The 20,466-nt window shown below is 38.7% G+C and overlaps 1 pseudogene across 1 annotated transcript in view; it reads left to right on the top strand.

Annotated features, from left to right (window-relative positions):
• The window catches only part of LOC145980635 (protein lin-9 homolog), a 49,697-nt pseudogene extending 30,052 nt beyond the window's left edge, over positions 1–19,645 (top strand). The window contains exons 6-7 of the transcript XR_014440864.1: positions 4,651–4,869; positions 19,454–19,645. The product of XR_014440864.1 is annotated as a protein lin-9 homolog (transcript). The remainder of the gene's footprint in view (positions 1–4,650; positions 4,870–19,453) is intronic.
• The last annotated feature ends 821 nt before the right edge of the window (positions 19,646–20,466 follow it).

The following is a 20,466-nucleotide window of genomic DNA, read 5'->3' as shown; positions in this document are numbered from 1 at the left end:
CTCTGCCAGCCCTGCTAAATTTTCACTTTCCATCTACTGATTTATACAAGGGGTGACCAGAAAGTAATTTCCAATTAGTTGGGACATTGATTTTTCGCAAACGCCAAAACCGTGAAAAATGGTAATTGCTGCGAAGTTATGTTTAGGAATGTGCAGTGATGTATGGACACATTTTTCGCCCGTTCGAAATATCGAAATAATGCGAATTTGGCATAAAATGCGAATTGTTGGCATTTTTAGCTATTTTTTTTAAAGATACGTACATGGAATAATTCCGACAGCCACATTAAATCATGTATTTTTAACTTCTATCAAAACCATTTGCTTCACAGAGCAAAGTGGCAGGGTTCTAACAGGAGATCAAGTGTGTATCTACCGTCACACAGGAGCCACATCTTTGTATTTGTCGCACGAGATATGTTTTGAATTACCAAGCTAAGTGCGCACCATCGGCATTTGTCGAGCGAGTAATAATGAAGCTCAGTCGTTAGGATGTCTGACCATTATGTGAGAGATCCGGGGTCGATCCCCTGTGGGGGAGTTTGGACCCATTCAAACTGCTCTGGCACCCACCCAGCATCATATGAAGCTGGTACCTTGAGGTAGAAATGTAGCCGGGAGGGTTGTGCTGTTCACATCACCGCTACCTTCAGCCGTGATCAAGAAAGTGTGAGGCCCTAACTCCACACCCCTACTATACATATTCATGAAAAAGTGCAAGGGAGCACTTTACTTTTACTTCCTCAAAAATCTGTTCAAACATATCAAACTGACACGAAAATACGTAGACCATGTGACCTACAATTTAAAATAATAGTTTAAAAGCACAATGGAGTATTACGTTTCGGTACATTTGGCAGATAAATGTTCTAAAACAAAAATGTGAATTTTGGGAAACGTAACACTAACAAGTGAAAAAAAGATAATACCAATTTTTGGTGCCATAATATATCGGTATCTGTCACGTTAGATTGATTGATTTTTATTTTTTTTAGGGGGAATCGCCACTTATGGTTATTATGCACCCTTCAGTATATACGGGGAAAATTCCATTATCTAAAATCCTTACCTTAAAACTAAAAAAAGGGGTATGGAAAATAACTTTCAATATATCGAACTCTTACGAAGATGCGTAAGCCATGTGACTTACAATTTGAAACAGTAGTTTTAAAACACCTTGAAGGTATAATTTCAGACATTTGCCAGAAAATGCGCTAAAATGATAATGTGAATTTTGGAAAAATAACACCGTATAGTAAAAAATAAGAAAATACACCAATTTGAAAAAATAAAATATTAAGGTCCCTACCGATTAGGCATAAATAAATAAAACAAGAATATCAGTTGTAATTTATTGCAGTAGAAACAGTGAGTCCTAACCTAATTTTCGGCATAATCACCACCGTCGTTCTGGCATTTGTCGTAGCTTGGCACTAAATTTTGTATGCCCATGTTATATGTGTCTGCCAGCAAAGACTGGAACTATCTCTACCGCAGTGTAGCTGTCAAATCCTTGCCCTGCCAGAAACCTCTTCAGTTAAACAAAGAAATGAAAGTCGGTACATTCAAGGCCAGGGCTATACAGGGAGTGGTCCAAGATCTCTCACCTGAAGTGATGCAAAGGGCCCGTGTGAACTCAGCTGTATGGGGTTGTGAACATTCGATTGGCCTTCCGTGAATTGTCTGCACCATCATCTGACCATGCTATCACTCGCGACGTCCGGTCTGCACACCTCACACGTTTGCTGGTGGCTCTGTGCCAAATTCTGAGCGTGCAATGTAGGCTACATCACAGTCGGTGGGAGACTGTATGAGAGCTGCAATCTTTAACCTAGAACTGTCCTAAAACGGCTGCATTGCAACTGTACCAGATTACAGCTACAATCAACTTCTTCCTGCCTGCATGTGTGTGTGTCGCTCTCCGACCACTATTGCTGCGTATAGGTACCATTGGAGCTTTTTTCAGGATGCCCCTCGTATATGAACTCTCAGAAGCTTTTATTATTAGTGTGTTCCGGTTTTAATGTGTGGTTAGCTAATTCAGGTACCTATACAATGCAATTCTATAAATTCCTTGCGTTTAATTTCTAATACCTACGTACCCTTTCGTCAGCATTAATGTTATAACTGTACTTCACTTAGATATACTGTACTGAAGCAGAAATCCCATTGATAATGTAAGGAAACTTTATTTTGTTCGATTCAATTGTTTCACTTATATGCAAGAGTTAAGTTGTTTGATTTACAGAGAAGGAAGAATTAGCTTTATGCATTGGAAAATGAGTCCGCACTCATGGTCCTTGCAAGCAGAGGGTTCCAAACCTCAGTGGAAAAATGAACATATAATACCAAGAATGTATAAGGAGACTGATAAATTACAAATTGTATTTCTTAATCATTCACTCTTCACTCTTATCTCATTTAGTCGTAACTTTAAAAATAATCAAGTATTTTATTTTAAACTTACTGCATATGACAAAATTCCGTAATCCTTCCCTAGCTTGCGAATTGTAATAATTTTCCAAATTCACTTTTTTGCTGTTTGAATTCAAATCATAGAGAATAGAGAAATTAAGTCAATTTCATAGAAGATGATGTTGGTACTTAACAAAACCATACGTGGATCTGTGTAAGTTTATTATTTCTATTTTCAAAAACATCGATTTAGTTTAGTTTGTAATTGTCAGGGAAAAATGTAAATTTTGTCCTGGAAAACCTGGAAATGTCACTGCTTGTTTGTAGCCACCCTGAGGAATGTGCTGCCGCTACATACTACATTTTATTCATCCATTTCGGTCTATTAAGGGGAGCACAGGTCAAATTTGCCAATTATTTTTTAAAAAAATCATTTTTTCTTTTTCATCTTCCTTTAACACTAATTATTTAGAGGCATAATGTATAAATTTTACCTCCGCTGAAAGCCCTGCAGGAAGAAAACAAAATCAATTTTGTCTGTCTACAACAAATACAGAGGTGGTTCGCTTTATATCTGAACATCGTCGATTCAATGCTGCCACCTGGCGTAACATGCTGGAGCTATGGATCTGCTGGCAGGAGCAGTGTTGTGTCTGACCTTGTAGGTGGGTGTGTGTTGGTAGTGAATGTTATCAAATCAATGAAAATCAACCGGTATTGGGAGGGTTACGTAATGGCCCTTTTCCATGCTAAGTTTTCATACGTTTGCATTGTGAAACAGTGTCGGGAGAATGGGTTAACACTCGGGGTGACTACTGCGAAAGCTATTCTGGCCCGTTACACACAACAGGATCTCCTTGCAAAACATTCACCCACGAAAACCACCGGGAGAAGGGCTGCAAGCAAAGTGTCACCCGTAGTGCTAAGGGGGATCCGTCGATTGGCGTGCCAAGAAAATCCCCCGACTCAACGTGATATGGCCCACAGATTTCACCGTGCACAGTTAACTGTGAACAAAACAATTTGCAAGCACCTCGGGTTGAAGTGTGTGCGGAAGGCCCGTGTACACCACCTTCTACCGCGTCACATTGCCGAACATAAGATGATCTGCAGGAAACTATGAAAAGTACCTGGCGGGTTCCAAATGGAAGGAAGTTGTCACAATGGATGAATCATATGTCCATCTCACTGCTGGTGGTCACATCGCGCGATCACATGCCGTGACATTGACGGCAAGGGGTGCAGCAACTTTGTTCGTCAGTGCAGGGAAAGTTTCCCTCGTGGCTTTATGGTTGTGACGGGATTCGAATATGAGGGTAAGTTGATAATACACAAGGTAGACAAAAACGTGAAGGTGATTGCCAGATACTTCCAAGACTCCATTCTGACACCTATCTATCGGAGAAACATCCCACAATTGTATGGAATGGACGCGAACCAGGTGATGATACATATGGGCAAGGCTTAGAGTCATACCGCCAGAACATCACTACGTTTTTATCAGGAAATGGCAGAGGAATTAGGAATTCGTGTCATTCCATTCAAAGACATTCCTGTGAAAAGCCCAGATGCCAGTCCAATGGATTTTTGCACATTTGGACTGTTGAAACGACGTCTTCAACATCACCGCCCGCGCACCCTGGATGGTCTATGGAACGCTTGGAGGGAGAAGTGGGACAGAATTCCCATGCCTGTCCTGCACCGGAGCTTGCTGCAATGAAAACTGCAATGCCGGGCGATCGTCCACAATGCTGGGGGTCCAATAGAACATGATCGGTGGTGGCGGCATGGTATCTGTCAAAAATGGTCGGATATAAAGTGAACAACCTCTGTAGTTCTAGAGCTACGATTTTTTTGTTCTTTGCGTATTCAACGGGAATACAGGCTCCTGACGATAAAGTTTAAATAGCGGTGCTAATGTATATTTTCTAATTTTAAGTAATGCTAATATGTTTAAATGACTGTTTTTTTTTAGAATTAATAGCTGCACAGTTGTTCAACATATTGAGAAGTTTGCTCTCTTCATAGAGCATTATCTCGTATACTTCAAAAGTTTTAATTCCTTCCATAGAATTTTTGCAATAAAAGTTCCATACTTTTTCCTACCTTAACCATCCATATTGAATAACATTAGTTAGTATTAGTAATTTAGAAGTTGAATATTATTTGTAGATAACCAATTTCAGGGGGAAACGATCCTGTGTTAACTTATCTGCCATTATTTGTTATTTTCAGTCAAACGATGATCCAGAAATGATAACTGTGTCGAGTTTTGCTCAGAAATTTAGGCCAAGGACTAGTGCACCATTTTCAACACCTCCTCGCTTTGGTTCAGACCCATCGTCGCCTCATCTGACAAATGATCCCTTGTTGGCTGGGTCTCCCGTCAAGACCAAAGCAGTTCCACCAGATGGCATACTTGGAGGGTTTCCTGTAAAGTTTCTTGATATGGTTGTAAGTAGCTCGTTTATAAGTGTGTGTATACTTGTTGATTTGCATTTTTTTTATGTTACTAAGCACACCATTCTTTAGGAAGTTGTTTTAGGCATGTTTTAATATTACATATAATGAAAGTGAATCCTCTTGTAAATTAACCCATTGATCACTATGGACATTCATTCGCAACTGACCCTTTTTATCTCCGGTAGTGAGTTTCTTGCATCAAGTAAGAGATTGAATTACAAGCATTTTATTTTTCATAAACCTTATTGTTATCACCACAATGAATAATAAGAATGGTACTAAACTCCGTACCAACTAACTGTAGACCAGGCGAACGAGAACAAGTCTCTGCGCAAGAAGTGATGCGAGACGACTCCGCCAATGAACAGTGAGAGAAACGGGATTGTGTAATGGGCGACGGGAGTTGCCCGTTCTCTCTGTAAGCGTTAAAAACTTTTGAAAAGGACAATACCGAACACACATGACAAATGGATCGTATTTTTATATCCAAGTCCATACAATTGATTTAAGAATTTCGTAGGGACAAAACTGCAAGAGAAAATTTTTACAAGCCGTGCATTTAGCATATGGACTAAAGTCTAGACCGTATGCCTGTACATGCCATGAAATTTCCGTACATGTACAGTCAGGACTATACGGTTGGCAACGCTGCGCTTTCACCACTCGATTTTCCTCCTCCTCTGCTGAAATGCGCGGCCCTGCTCTACAGTTAGCTGGGACAGTGTATAATTGTTATATTTTCTCCCATTAATTTCAAGGAGTGTACAATTGCAGGGTGGCGACAGACCTGGAAAACCTGGAAAACCGGGAAAAGTCAGGGAATTTGAGGTGTCAAAAAAAGTCAGGGAAATGTCAGGGAATATTGTCTTTATTTACTTCGAACACTCTTTTGACGAAAATTGTTATAACTCGGGCACTATGGGAGCAATCTACTTCGGATAACTTTTGTTTTTCAGCTAAAAGATCAGCGCATGACACCGTGTACAATTTAGAACACCGGACCGAGGAAGGGGTCTGGGGGGAACGTCCCCCAAATTTCAATGGAAAAAACGTAAAAATCTGGAGTTTGCCCCCTCTTCTCCCGCTATTTTCTGGAGAAGGCGCAAACTTTAGTATTCTTTTCAAAGAATGGACATTTCTCAAGAGAATGAAACATGTTTCATGTTCTTGGGTGCCATAGAAGTTGAATAATAAGCCAAAATGTCATTTGTTTCTTTAACGAAAAATAGGTAATTTGCATTTTTGGAGGAAAATTGTTATAACTCGGACACTATGGGAGCAATCTACTTCGGATAAGTTTTGTTTTGCAGCTAAAACATCAGCGCATGCAACCGTGTACAATTCAGAACGCCGAACCGAGGAAGGGGGTATGAGGGGCGCGACCCCCGAATTCAATGAAAAACAAAAATCTGGAGTTTGCCCCCTCTTCTCCCGCTATTTGGGAAGAAGGCGCGAACTTTAGTATTCTTTTTAAAAAATGGACATTTCTCAAGATAATGAAACATGTTTCATGTTCTAGGGTGTCATACAAGTTGAATAATAAGCTAAAATGTGATTTCTTGTTTTGTTTTTTTTACGAAAAATAAGGTAATTAGCATTTTTGGAGGAAAATTGTTATAACTCGGGCACTATGGGAGCAATCTACTTCGGATAAGTTTTGTTTTGCAGCTAAAACATCATAGCATGCAACCGTGTACAATTAAGATCGCCAAACCGAGGAAGGGGGGTTTGGGGGCGTGACCACCGAATTTCAATGAAAAAAAAAATCTGGAGTTTGCCCCCCTCTTCTCTCGCTATTTTCGGGAGAAGGTGCAAACCTTAGTATTCTCTTCAAAGAATGGACAGTTCCAAAGAGATTGAAACTTGTTTCATGTTCCTGGGTGCCATACAAGTTGAATAATGAGCCTGAAACTTGTTTCATGTTCCTGGGTGCCATACAAGTTGAATAATGAGCCAAAATGTGAAACTATTCGGAAATGTGTCATGGATATGTTGCGGAGAGGGGGGGGGGAGGTTGATCATCAATATGAATTTCCCAGGCTTGCTCCAGACCTGTGTCAGAGTTTCAACCCAAACAGAAGAGTATGAGGGTCCAAAAAGCACATTCATGTCGTAATCTGCACCATGATACCATATGGTTTCATCGGGTCAGAACAACCTGACTCTGATGATACCATATAATATCATCGAGGGAGTAAAGGTTAAGCCTCTAAATATTACGTTGAAAATGCATTGAATTATCATTTTTTCTTGTCCGTATGGGAGAGTAGTAAGGAGACAGAACTGTCAACAGATGGAGGGGATGGGAGTGGGTGGCACCGTCCGATAGTTGTCGGATGTCGTAGTAAGGCATTTTGTTCGGCAAACTGAAGGAACATGGAAACAAATAGGTTCCATTGATACATATGATTTTTGTCGAATATCGCCACCCGACAAAGTATCTCACTACAACATGTGACAGAAATTGCATGCATGGGACTCTTATGATTTAGGTTCGATGTCTTCGCACTGCAACATCCAACAAAAACCGTATGCATAAACAAGAAGAGCTTTAGACTGCAAATATGCTGCTGGAATTGTATTACTCTTCTGGCTCACTTCACCTCATTTAATGTATCAGTGCTTACAAAGGTTTTCTTTCATCGTCCTGACGTATTAGTGGTTTCGCACAAGTTAACATACGTTTACAATCACATTGCACTATTCTTAGATATCAAGAAGACAAGAAGAATCCAACATAACTGGATATATATTGAATACTATCACGAGAAAGTGAAACATAAATCTGCATTGGTGAACGTTATAAAAATTGGCAAGTGCACACTCCCAACCTCAAATTTACTGCAACACTAGTATTGCAATGAAATTAACACCATTCTCTGTCCTGTTTGTTTAAACTCGTGAGAGATGGTCATTAATCTCTCACTGAGTAACGTTAATGTCCAATATTATGAAATAAAATACTAATAATAAATACGTAAATATTTTAATATCATATTTACTCGAATCATTCAATCATAAAAGCAAATCACTTTCTTCAAGAATTGACTTTTTTCTGCCAGCCCTGCTAAATTTTCACTTTCCATCTACTGATTTATACGAGGGGTGGCCAGAAAGTAATTTCCGATTGATTTTTCGCAAACGCCAAAACCGTGAAAAATGGTAGTTGCTGCGAAGTTATGTTTAGGAATGTGCAGTGATGTCTGGATACATTTTTCGCCCTTTCTAAATATGAAAATAATGCGAATTTGTCATAAAATGTGAATTTGGCGTTATTAGCGATTTTTTTTAAAGAAATGACCTAAAACAACAAAAATTTTCATGAAATCCAACATTCTTGTCTTTTCTAGGCCTGTTTGTGTACATAGAACATGCAAGTTTACCAACATTTTACTCAAGAGTAAACTATAGAGTTATACGTACATGGAATAATTCCGACAGCCACATTAAATCCTGTATTTCCCAGGATTTTTTCAACTTCTATCAAAACCATTTGCATCACAGAGAAAAGTGGCAGGGTTCTAACAGGAGATCGAGTGCGTATCTACTGTCACACGGGATCCACATCCTCGTATTTGTCGCACGAGATATGTTTTGAATTACGAAGCTAAGTGCGCTCCATCGGCATTTGTCAAGCGAGTAATAATGGAGCTCAGTCGTTAGGGCGTCTGACTACTATGCAAGAGACCCGGGGTCGATCCCCTGCAGGGGAGAACCGGGATGTTTTCCGCCTATTCAAACTGCTCCGGCACCAACCCAGCATCATATGAAGCTGGTACCTTGAGGAAACTTTGTGGAATAAAGGTAGCCAGGATCATGGTGCTTATCAATCACCCCCACCTTTAGCCATGATCAAGAAAGTGTGGGGCCCTAACTCCACACCCTTATACACCTTCATGGAAAAGTCCAGGGGAGCACTTTACTTTTACTTCCTCAAAAATCTGTTCCAACATATCAAACTGTCACGAAAATACGTAGACCATGTGATCTACAATTTAAAATAATAGTTTAAAAGCACAATGGAGTATTAAGTTTCGGTATATTTGGCAGATAAATGTTCTAAAACAAAAAAGCGAATTTTGGGAAACTTAATACTGACAAGTCAAAAAAAGATAATGCCAATTTTTTGGTGCCATTATATATCGGTATCAGTCACGTGAGATTGATTGATTTTAATTTTTTGGGTGCGTCGCCACTTATGGTTATTATGCACCCTTCAGTATATATGGGGGAAATTCCATTATCTAAAATCCTTACCTTAAAATTTAAAAAAGGGGTATGGAAAATAACTTTCCCAAAAGAACTCTCACGAAGAGGCATAAGTCATGTGACTTACAATTTGAAACAGTAGTTTAAAAACACCATGAAGAAATAATTTCAGATATTTGCCAGAAAATGCGCTAAAATGAAAATGTGAATTTTGAGAAAAATTACACCGTATAGTAAAAAATAAAAAATAAGAAAATACACCAATTTGAAAACAAATAACAAAATATCAAGGTCCCTACCGATTAGGCATAAATAAAACATGAATATCAGTTGTAATTTATTGCATTAGTAAGAGTGAGCCTTAACCTAATTTTCGGCATAATCACCACCGTTGTTCTGGCATTTGTCGTAGCATGGCACTAGATTTTGTATGCCCATGGTATATGTGTCAGACAGAAAAGACTGGAACTATCTCTACCGCAGTGTTGCCCTGCCAGAATCCTCTTCAGTTAAACAAAGAGATGAAAGTCGGTACATTCAAGGCCAGGGCTGTACAGGGAGTGGTCCAAGATCTCTCACCTGAAGTGATGCAAAGGGCCTGTGTGTACTCAGCTGTACAGGGTTGTGCACAGTCGATTGGCCTTCCGTGAATTGTCTGCACCATCGTCTGACCATACACGACGTCCGGTCTGCACACCTCACACAATTGCTGGTGGCTCTGTGCCAAATTCTGAGTGTACATTGTAGGCTAGGCTCGGTGGGAGACTGTATGACGGCTGCATTGCAACTGTACCAGATTACTGCTACATGCCACTTCTTCCTGCCTGCATGGGTGTGTGTCTATCTCTGACCACCAGTGCTGCGTATAGGCACCATTGGAGCTTTTTTCAGGATGCCCCTCGTATATGAACTTTCAGAAGCTTTTATTATTAGAGTGTTCCTGTTTTAATGTATGGTTAGCTAAATCAGGTACCTATACAATGCAATTCTATAAATTCTTTGCGTTAAATTTCTAATACCTACATACCCTTTTCGACAGCATTAATGGTATAACTGCATGTTGTCAGTTTCACAATACTTCACTTGGATATACTGTACTGAAGCAGAAATCCCATTGATAATGTAAGGAAATATGACACTTTATTTTGTTCGATTCAATTGTTTCACTTATATGCAAGAGTTAAGTTGTTTGCTTTACAGAGAAGAGAGCTTGATGCATTGAAAAATGAGTCCGCACTCATGGTTCTTGCAAGCAGAGGGTCCCAAACCTCAGTGGAAATATCAATATATAATACCGAGAATGTATAAGGAGACTGATAAATTACAAATTGTATTTATTAATCAATCACTCTTCACTCTTATTTTTCTAAGTCGTAACTTTAAAAATAATCAAGTATTTTATTTTAAACTTACTGCGTATGACAAAATTCCGTAATCCTTCCCTAGCTTGTGAATTGTAATAATTTTCCAAATTCACTCTTTTGCAGTTTGAATTCAAATCATAGAGAATAGAGAAATTGAGTCAATTTCATAGAAAATAATATTGGTACTTAACAAATCTATACCTGGATCTGTATGAGTTTATTATTTCCATTTGCAAAAACATCGATTTAGTTTAGTTTGTAATTGTCAGGGAAAAATGTAAATTTTGTCCTGGAAAACCTGGAAAAGTCAGGGAATTTCATTTCTGCTTGTTTGTAGCCACCCTGAATTGTTTAATGAAATTTTGTGACAATGTGTATTAAATATAATATGCTGAAGCATAACAGCCTGTGAGGGCCAGTGCCTACTGACTGCCGGCTGCTGGTAGGTAATCCAACTTCGTGTGCACGACAAACTGCAGAAAAAGCTTGAATAAGAGAATAATAACACCTGTTCAAATTAAATGAAGAATGAAGTTCCAGCATGTGGCCAACAAATGTCTGAGCACATAAAAAGTTTTAACGTCCCCTTCGCCGTCTCTCGACCAGCCTGATGATGGTTCAGAGATGGACTCGAAAGCTTGGACAAACTCTTAAAGTGTCTTTTATTGTGCTGTTTGTGTGTTTTGGATTGTTCTTAACAAGTATGTTGCCGGCATGAGACGTAAGAAGTTTTTTACTGTTACACACAAGTAAAGTTGAAGCTGAACATCACATTACATTGGTACTACTTTGGTGCAAAGTTCAAACCGTACATGCACAACCATACTACTGCAGACCAGGTCATCAGATGACTTAAATGAATGTTCGTACTGGTCATTGGGTTAAATACTTTTCCGTATGCAAGTGAGTAGGTACGCAAGGTTCCCCGTGCATATTGCACTATGCCATGAAGGCACATTTTAGAGAAGGTGTGCATGTGTATGGGGTGGAGAATAGTATGGCCCCACGCATTTTCGATCTCGGCCATTTGGAGCGGATGTGATCAGCACCATGCTCCAGCCACTTTTTATCTCTTGGTCTAATTGTGACCATGGTGATGAATGAAGTAGATGATAGGACAAACATAATGACACATCTGTACGTGAGTGTCTGAACTGTGCAGGCTACCTGATCAGTGTTTTGAGATGCAGTAATTGAGGGCAGACTGGTATGAAATTTTCAGCAATATCATTAAAGGGCCAATATAAATTTTACGGATAACCAATTTTCTATCAATTTGATATAAACTTGCAAATGGTTCATGAAGACTGTGAGTGGCTCATTAACACCCGTAAGTAATGTATTAAACCAGGTCACTACAATGGACTTTATCTCTGGAGAGAAACTGTACTGTGATGTTTATTTTACAAAACCAGGGCATATGAGTTATATGTTTATATACATAACAATAACAATATAACAAAGTTTTGCACTAAATTATGAATTGTGTAGATTTATCAGATGTAAAATTATTGTTGATTTTACTAATATACCGTTAAGCTTACATCACGGATAGAATGTGGTGGAAATGTGTAGATGAAACTGTTAAGCAATGTTCTGTACATTGATATTGTGCAGTTGCAATCGAATTCTTGTTTTGTTACGTCACTTTTATATCTCTTTTGAACAACTTAAAATTACTGCAATGTGTGTATATCTATATTAAGTGGTTAGCATCGGTATTAAAGGTCTTTTCTACTGTTACGGCAGCCGATCATCATGCTGGCAAGTGAAGTGGGGAGTGGGGAAGCGACCAATCCAGCACGATAGGAAACACAGCAGCAAGTAAAACGAGGTTCACATAGTTGTTCCTACCCTCGACGTCGTGACTGTCTGCGCCACTGCTGTTGTCTGGTTGGTGTGCGGCGTAATCCCTGCTCCCCACTTCCCTTGCCAGAACTAGGACCGGCCACCGTAAGAGAAAATACCTATAGTATCTGTTCGAAGTGAGATCTTTTGTTTGTGCATAGACATTAAATGTTTCTTTGTGAGGATTGATGAAAGAATTTAATCAGGACATAGCAGGTATTATGTAGAAATTTTAGGGAAAAATCCGGCTTGACCATGACTTGAAAATAGGGGTTACAATCCTTGCTGTGTGCCAGTTACATACCTGATGCTCCTGCTGCCAGGAGACTGGCGACTCTAGATGGCCTGTGCAGAAGCCTTCTCTGGGTAGAACTGAAGAGAAGTCAAACATGGAAGAAATTCATGTTGAACAGTTTATTTTCTTTAGTACTTAGTACTTTAGCAACAATGACATAACTGGAATACAAGATATGAGGCAAGAAAATATTTGCAATAAATGAGTCCATCGGGACATCTACCATACAAAGCTTAACCTGGTAGTGGCATGGAGGGAGCCAAGCCCCTAACCAGCTAAAAGTGAAACAGGAAATGTGACATGGGTTAGGTGATGAACAAAAATACCAGTAATTGAACTACGCTGATTCCTGAGGCGAAAATATCTGTTTTTATACTCGTGGTTTGAATGTCATTTTCCTATTATTTTATCATAATGTCATAATAATAAATCAGTTTAGAAAGGGGTGGCAACCTAAAGTAAACTTGATAAAAGATAAAGACGGTGATTTTCTAGCTGACCCAAGCAATATTCTAAATAGATGGAAGAACTACTTTAATGACCTTTTAAATGTCCATGTAGGAGATAAATCAGAAGTAAATGAAGTCCACACAGCAGAACCTTTAGTTCCAGAACCTAACTTGACTGAAGTTAAAGATGCTATTAAAAGGCTAAATAATAACAAAGCACCTGGCATTGATTTAATACCAGCTGAGTTAATTAAATATGGTGGAAATTCATTCATATGTCAAATTCATAAATTAATTTGTTTAATATGGAATGAAGAAGAAATCCCTGAACAGTGGAAAGAATCCATAATTGTTCCTGTGTTTAAAAAAGGTGATAAAATGAACTGCAATAATTACCGTGGAATTTCTCTACTCTCAACAACATATAAAATATTATCTAACATTCTTTTAACAAGACTAACCCCTTATGCTAATGAAATTATAGGTGATTATCAATGTGGATTTAAACGTAACAGATCAACTACAGATCAAATTTTTCACATCAGACAGACACTTGAAAAAAAGTGGGAATATAATCAAAATGTCCATCAGCTATTCATTGATTTCAAAAAAGCATATGATTCGGTCAAAAGAGATAAATTATATAATATATTAGTAGAGTTCGGAATACCCAAGAAGCTTGTTAGTATGATAAAAATATGCACCAGTGAAACAGAAAGTAAAATTCGTGTGTGTATTAATATGTCTGACAAATTAACAATTCATGATGGGTTAACACAAGGAGATGCATTATCTCCATTGTTCTTTAATTTTGCCTTAGAATATGCTGTAAGGAAGGTAAGAGAAACTAAAGAAGGACTAAAATTAAATGGTGTGACTCAGTTGTTAGCATATGCAGATGATGTAGACTTACTGGGGGATGATGTGAATACAATTAAGAATAATGCTAAAATATTTTTCAAAACTGCTAAAGAGATAGGTTTGGAAGTTAACAAAGAGAAAACTAAATATATGCTTACAGGCCGAAACCAAGTGTTAGGTAATAATCAAAATCTAATTATTGATAACAACTCGTTTGAACCAGTTTCCAAATTCAAATACTTAGGAGTAATATTAACAAATGAAAATTATATTAAAGAAGAAATAAAAAGTAGGCTTAATTCAGGAAATGCATGTTACTTCTCTCTTCATAAACTTTTGTCTTCTCGTTTAATATCTAAGAAACTAAAAGTTAAAATATACAAAACAGTAATTTTGCCTGTAGTATTATATGGATGTGAAACTTGGTCCCTTACATTGAAAGAGGAACATAAATTGAGAGTATTTGAAAATAAGATCCTTAGGAAAATCTTTGGACCTAAAAGGGACGAGGAGACTGGTGAATGGAGAAGGTTACATAATTTAGAACTACATAATTTGTATTCATGTCCAGATTTTATTAGAATAATTAAATCAAGAAGACTTAGGTGGGCAGGCCATGTGGCACGAATGGGAGAGGAAAGAGGAGTTTACAGGATTCTTGTTGGGAAACCTGATGGTAAGAGACCTGTAGGGAGGCCAAGACGAAGATGGAGGAACAACGTTGAGATGGACCTATTCTGTTTCCAGCTTTAAAACGAAGTAGGTGTGGCCAATAAGTTACCGAAATTTGTATTAATGCGCACGGTGACCACTTTCTATTCGCCAGCACTTGCCCCTCCCTCCCAGCGCACGTGTTAGCTTCAGTGTCAGTATTTTCCACAACGTTTCGAAACTAGGGTGACTTTTAAAAATGTGTAAATATTAGTTTTTAAAATGAACACTGTTGTAAATACGAGAGATGATGAAAATATAATAAAATAGAGGTAAACACTTACCAACGATGTCAGTTCTCGTCAATGGTAATATACCATGTAAGAAGAATTCACACAGCTGGCCGTTGTAGCGGAGTAGTTATCACTGTGTGCTACGACGCCAGGAGTCCCGAGTTTGAATCTTGGCCTGGCATGGATGTTCTTTGTGAGTGTTATTTCATCAATTTTACCATATCATCACTCATCCTCGCGATAAGCCAAGTGTGGCAGAAATGCGAAGTAAAATAAACCAAATGAACCATGCAATAATTTAACCAGCGTAGACAAACTCATATCCATGAAAAAAAGAAACAACCACTTTCCTGCTGACGGCAGCAAGTACTAAATCGGCTAAAATGTGCCATCCGCGTTTTTGTTCGGCTGATTTTCCTTGCGGACCGCATAAATGCTTGTTTTTAAGACACCTGTTCAGAAGTTAACGATTCAACACAATACTCTGGATTCACCGCAATTTTGGTATCGCCACTTGTTGAAGGTTTCAAATGTAGATGTTTTGTAACACTTGCTGTTGAAGCCACATCAACATTCCATGATAAAACCTATAAACACTACGCAAAATCTCGAGAACCACCACACGGCAACGGAGAGGAGGGCAGGTTTTGCAGGGTCGAAGGGAGGAAAGCTATAAATAGCCGTGTGCTTGAGGGTTTGGGAAGATTCTTGACCACGAGAAGTAGTGTCTCCAACTATGTTATTTTTTCCCTTATGAATTAGATACATGAAATGTAAAGGTCTTATTACGTACACGCGTATTGGAACATTAATAGAACTTTGTAGTTGCGAAGTTGGCTATATAGCAATTAGATACGATAACAGCTTTGGAATATTACCGAATTGTAACGATGTTTCTATAAAGGTCGGGTAGCAACACTGAATGGCACAGTTTGCCCATCTGTAACTCGTGTCCCCGCCCTCTACGAATTCCTTCTTGGAAGCACTTGCCAGTGTATGCATCTGGCATTTTTCTTTGACAAGCTGGGGGAATTCAGGTTCCTGAAATCTGAGCATGTTTTATGTGGGAAGTAAAGGAAAGGAAGCGTAGGTGGATCATTTAATAAATGCTAAAGTAACATTCCGTACGATTTTAAGCATCACTGGTTGTATTTGCACCAAGCACTTTGGCTTTTCTCAAAGGTTTCCCTACAATCTTTTGCAGTGTGTTGATTTTACCATTCTAGATAAAACGCATGAAGTTGAAAGTAGTGTGTACGTGTTTGTGGTATATACATCAACACGTGTGTAATCTAGAGATTCCCATGTCAGTCACTGTCAGTCTAAATCATGTTTTCTGATTCTGTCTAGTCCGGTGTTTCAAGATTATAGACTTTACTTAATATTGCGAATTTGCAACACTGCACAACACAGAATGACTGACAAGTAGCGGGAATTTCGTTAATTTGAATGAGTGAATGTCACCGTAGGTGCTTTACTAAAGAATGGTTATGAATTCATAAGCAAGGATAAGGCTAGTAAATCCTTTGAACAGCATACAATGCTGTATTACTCTAGTTTCAAGACGGCATTGAATGGACTATCTATCAGGGTGCAAAAGGTCTGCGGAGGGACTACTGCCAGAATCCACCAATAGGGCTGCACTGGCTTTCTCTAGAACACGTGCTTTTGTTTACATCCACTTCGTAGTGGAAAAAAATGGACTTTAAGGGAAATCGGTAGGGATGGAAAAGAGTATATAGAACTTGCTCAAGATAGGGAATGATGGAAGGCCTGTGTTGCTGCAGCCATGAACCTTCGGGTTTAAGAAGGCTAGAGAGTTAGTTGTCATAATAATAATAGGGTGGTTCAAATGAAAACTGAACAGTGGATGTATTGGGTTATATTTATGTGTGTGGTGACAACCGTGTGGAGAGGTAGAGTGGAGTTATGGAAGGAAACCCCTACTATAATAGACTCGCACTAGATAGTCGTGCGTGAGCATGTGATATGCATATGTAGTTGGGCAGCAGTATCATCCAAGAAGGCAAGCAGGCAGGCAAGTGCAGTGGCAAATGAAGGCAGTCTATGGAAAACATGCTCTGTCATTGACCCGAGGGACGGGAATCTGTGAAAGGATGATGAGCAACCTGGACAAGCTCACGTCGTCATCACGGATGCTGTGGTGGAACGAGTCGACCGGATAATCCACGCAGACAGATGAGTCAGCATCAGGGACATCAGCATGGATGTGGGAGTGAGTTTCGGTTCCGTACATACTGTCATTACAGACATACTGCAGTACAGGAAAGTGGGTGCCACACCATCTCACAGACCAGAAGAGCCTCCATATGGGATTGTCTATGCAGCATCTTCTGAGATATCATGCCAAGTACAATTTCCTGAAACAGGTTGTGGCAGGTGATTAATCTTGTTGCCACCACTACCAACCTGAAGGCAAACGACAATGTCGACAGTGGAGGCATCCGAGCTCTCCACCGCCGAAGAAGTCCAAGATGGTGCAGAGTAGTGGCAAAGTGATTCTGACATGTTTTTTCGATCATGAAGGACCCCTTCTCCTTGAGTTCCTTTACTATGATCAATCAATCAACTCTGCTTGTTACTGCAGTACCCTCCACCGTTTGCACGCAGCAATCAAGGCCAAACGGCCCAGCCTTTTGTCCTCTGTAGTGGTTTTGCTGCATGACAACGTGTGGCCACATACGTCAGCTGTTATAAAGAACACGTTGGAGATGTTTGGGTGGACAGTGTTGAAACACCCACCGTATAGCCCTGATCTATCACGAAGCGACTTCCATACCTTTGGGTTGTTGAAAAAGGCATTGAAGGGTTGGTGCTTCTACTCGGACAATGAAGTCATGGACAGTGTTCGCAACTGGTTCTGATCTCAGCCAAAGGAGTTCTACGAGCAGGGTATTCATCGCTCGGTGAAACAGTGGGACAAGTGCTTGTGTAACTTTCGAGATTACGTTTTGAAATGAATTTTGTTGATTTCATTCTGTGGCCCCTGTTCAGTTTTCATTTGATTCACCCTCATACATTAAAAATATTTGAATGTACAACATATACAGCTGTATCCTGAATATGCCTACTACGTATGTGCATCCAAGCAACATACCTTTAAATAATATCTGTAAACAAAATATAGACTTGTCTATAAATACTCAGGTAGATGTCTATTTACTATGGCTGAAGAAAGAGCATAGTAAAGCAAATTTAATTGAGATCAAATTTTCAAACGTTACAAAGTGATGGTGAAACCGAGCAGGTGCAAAATTGAATCCTTTACTGTTTTCTTTTTCTAAGTGGCATCAAGCACGACACAATGCATGTACAGACCAACATGTATTTTAATACCAACAAATTTAAGAATGGCGATATCTATCAATATGGACATCGATATATCAAAATATCGCACAGCCCTACATGCATGCACATTGAATACTTTATTACAGATTGGAGTGACTTGTGTTGCTTGTTGCTTTGGTCTGAAAGCTCCCTAATGTTTGAAAATGATTATCTTTGCATGTTGTATAATTTCACAGAGTAACTTTTATGGTGGGTTTACAATTGAAATACAGTGGGTACAAAAAGTTTTCCCCTCATTTCAAACATTTATTACACAAATAGTATATTAGATAGAGATGTGTTTTTTTTTGTTTTTTTTTATAAATGGCACCAAAATTAAAATGTTTTGTTATGTTAGGCACAGACATGATGTGTTTTTAAAAATGTTCCCCAAAATCACAAGTTTCTTGTTGTATTCATAAACTTCAACATGTTGCATGGAGAATGTCTGAACGATTCTCAGTTTCTCAGCAACTGCTCAGTCACCATAGCTAACATGAAGCTGTTGCGTAACAATTTAACTACTTTGCTCTGAGGGATTCCAAATTCTCTTGAAGCATGACAAATTGATTTCAGTGGACTGCGTTGAAATGTAGTGCACACTACTTTCAGTCCCCTCACTCACAGCAGACCTACCCATTCTGGTTGTCAGCAGTCTCCTTAAACTTTGCATTCCAATGCCTTGATTTTTTAAAACATCAGAGAGTTTTGTCCATACTCCATTCTGAACTGTCACCAATGATTTACAGGGCCTCCCCGATGGCACAGTAGTAGCGTCGTTGCCTTGTAGGTGGTCCCGGGTTCGATACTCGGTGGATCCACATAGTGGTTTGGATCCCACTTTAAACTGTAGGTCCAGTCCCGATTAACCTTACTGTGCATAAAGTGGACTTAAAACACCAAATCAATAAAATAAACCAATGATTTACTTCCATGGTACCACAGAACATACTGCACTTCTTCTTCAACATTGAGGCCATGTTGAATCGGATGATCACAGAGTCAATAGCGGCCATGCCAAAAAACTGATAACTTGGGATATTTAATGCCACAACATTCGTCTTTCTGTCATAGTTTTTAAGGTACGATTTTTCTTAATCTGGGAAAGACTTCATGCTCACCCATCATATAGCTATGAACAGGTTTTCATGTATCTGACATGAAATATTGAATATAATATATGAAAATAAAGAGGTTAGTACAGATACAAAGACTGTCCCTGTAAGGAGGAAATTATGTGTCAATAATTATTTTCAGAGTTTGGGTGATGCCGACAGAAATGCATATGAACTGAATGTTCTTCAGAACTCTTTGGAAGAAATCCGGTTAAAGTTGAGTCCACAGAACCAGTCATGTTTTCAGAATTGCGTGGAGCTTCACATGCAACACATTCAAATGGGACTGAGTCAGTTGGGAAGTCTACACCCTTTTATGATGCAGCGAGTGTAGTGAATTGTTGCCAAATAAACAAATATTTAGTATTGTTTCAATTTCTGCACATAATATATAAAAATAAGCGAGTGTGTGTATGTACTAAAGTATGCTTGATTATGTGAGATTTATGCGGGTGTTGCTGGTTTATAAGTATAGATTAGAACTAATAGAAATAACTAAGCCAAAAGTATGTGTGTGTGTGAAAGAATGTTGACTAAACATTTGAAGCAGTGCAATGACAACAGCATATATATTTTATGTACATAAAATGTTTATGTGAGTTTATGTTTTGTTCCTTTTAAGTTCTGTAAATAAGTTGAGTATAGATTATTTTTAATTTCTGCACGCTGACTTTCAGCGTGAAGTGATGAGAGTTTAACACAACAGAAAGTATGGATTCTTGTCTGACTCTTCAGTTTGTAACTAGAGGTTGTGTATGACTTTTGTAATAGTTATAGTACCAGTTAGACGATTGATTGGTCAGTAGCTAGGAATATAACAGTCTCTGGTTGAGTGACGCACAGATTTAAATTGTTTGAGATTATGTCATTTCTTGTTTCTTTCCGATATTTAAGTTCTTGATTTTCTGTAAACATGGCGTTAAAAAATGTTGGCTTGATCAAGAGTTGATGTACGATTGTGCTGTAATCAAATGCAATGTTTTAACTATTTAATTTGAACCATCAAGACCTCAAACCATAAACAGTTTCAAAATTTATCACCCATTTACCTACCATGGTACTTAATCACAAACTTAGCCAAACTTCACCCTGTCACAGTGCCTTAACTAATCCAACCGAAACTCATTTCAGTGCCATAACCATTATTTTTGTGTC

Source organism: Lepisma saccharinum, chromosome 28 (genome assembly GCF_977018435.1).
Source record: "Lepisma saccharinum chromosome 28, izLepSacc3.1, whole genome shotgun sequence".
Classification (NCBI taxonomy): domain Eukaryota; kingdom Metazoa; phylum Arthropoda; class Insecta; order Zygentoma; family Lepismatidae; genus Lepisma; species Lepisma saccharinum.
The sequence above is the reverse complement of the archived record's forward strand: the minus strand, read 5'-3'. Positions and strand labels throughout refer to the sequence as shown.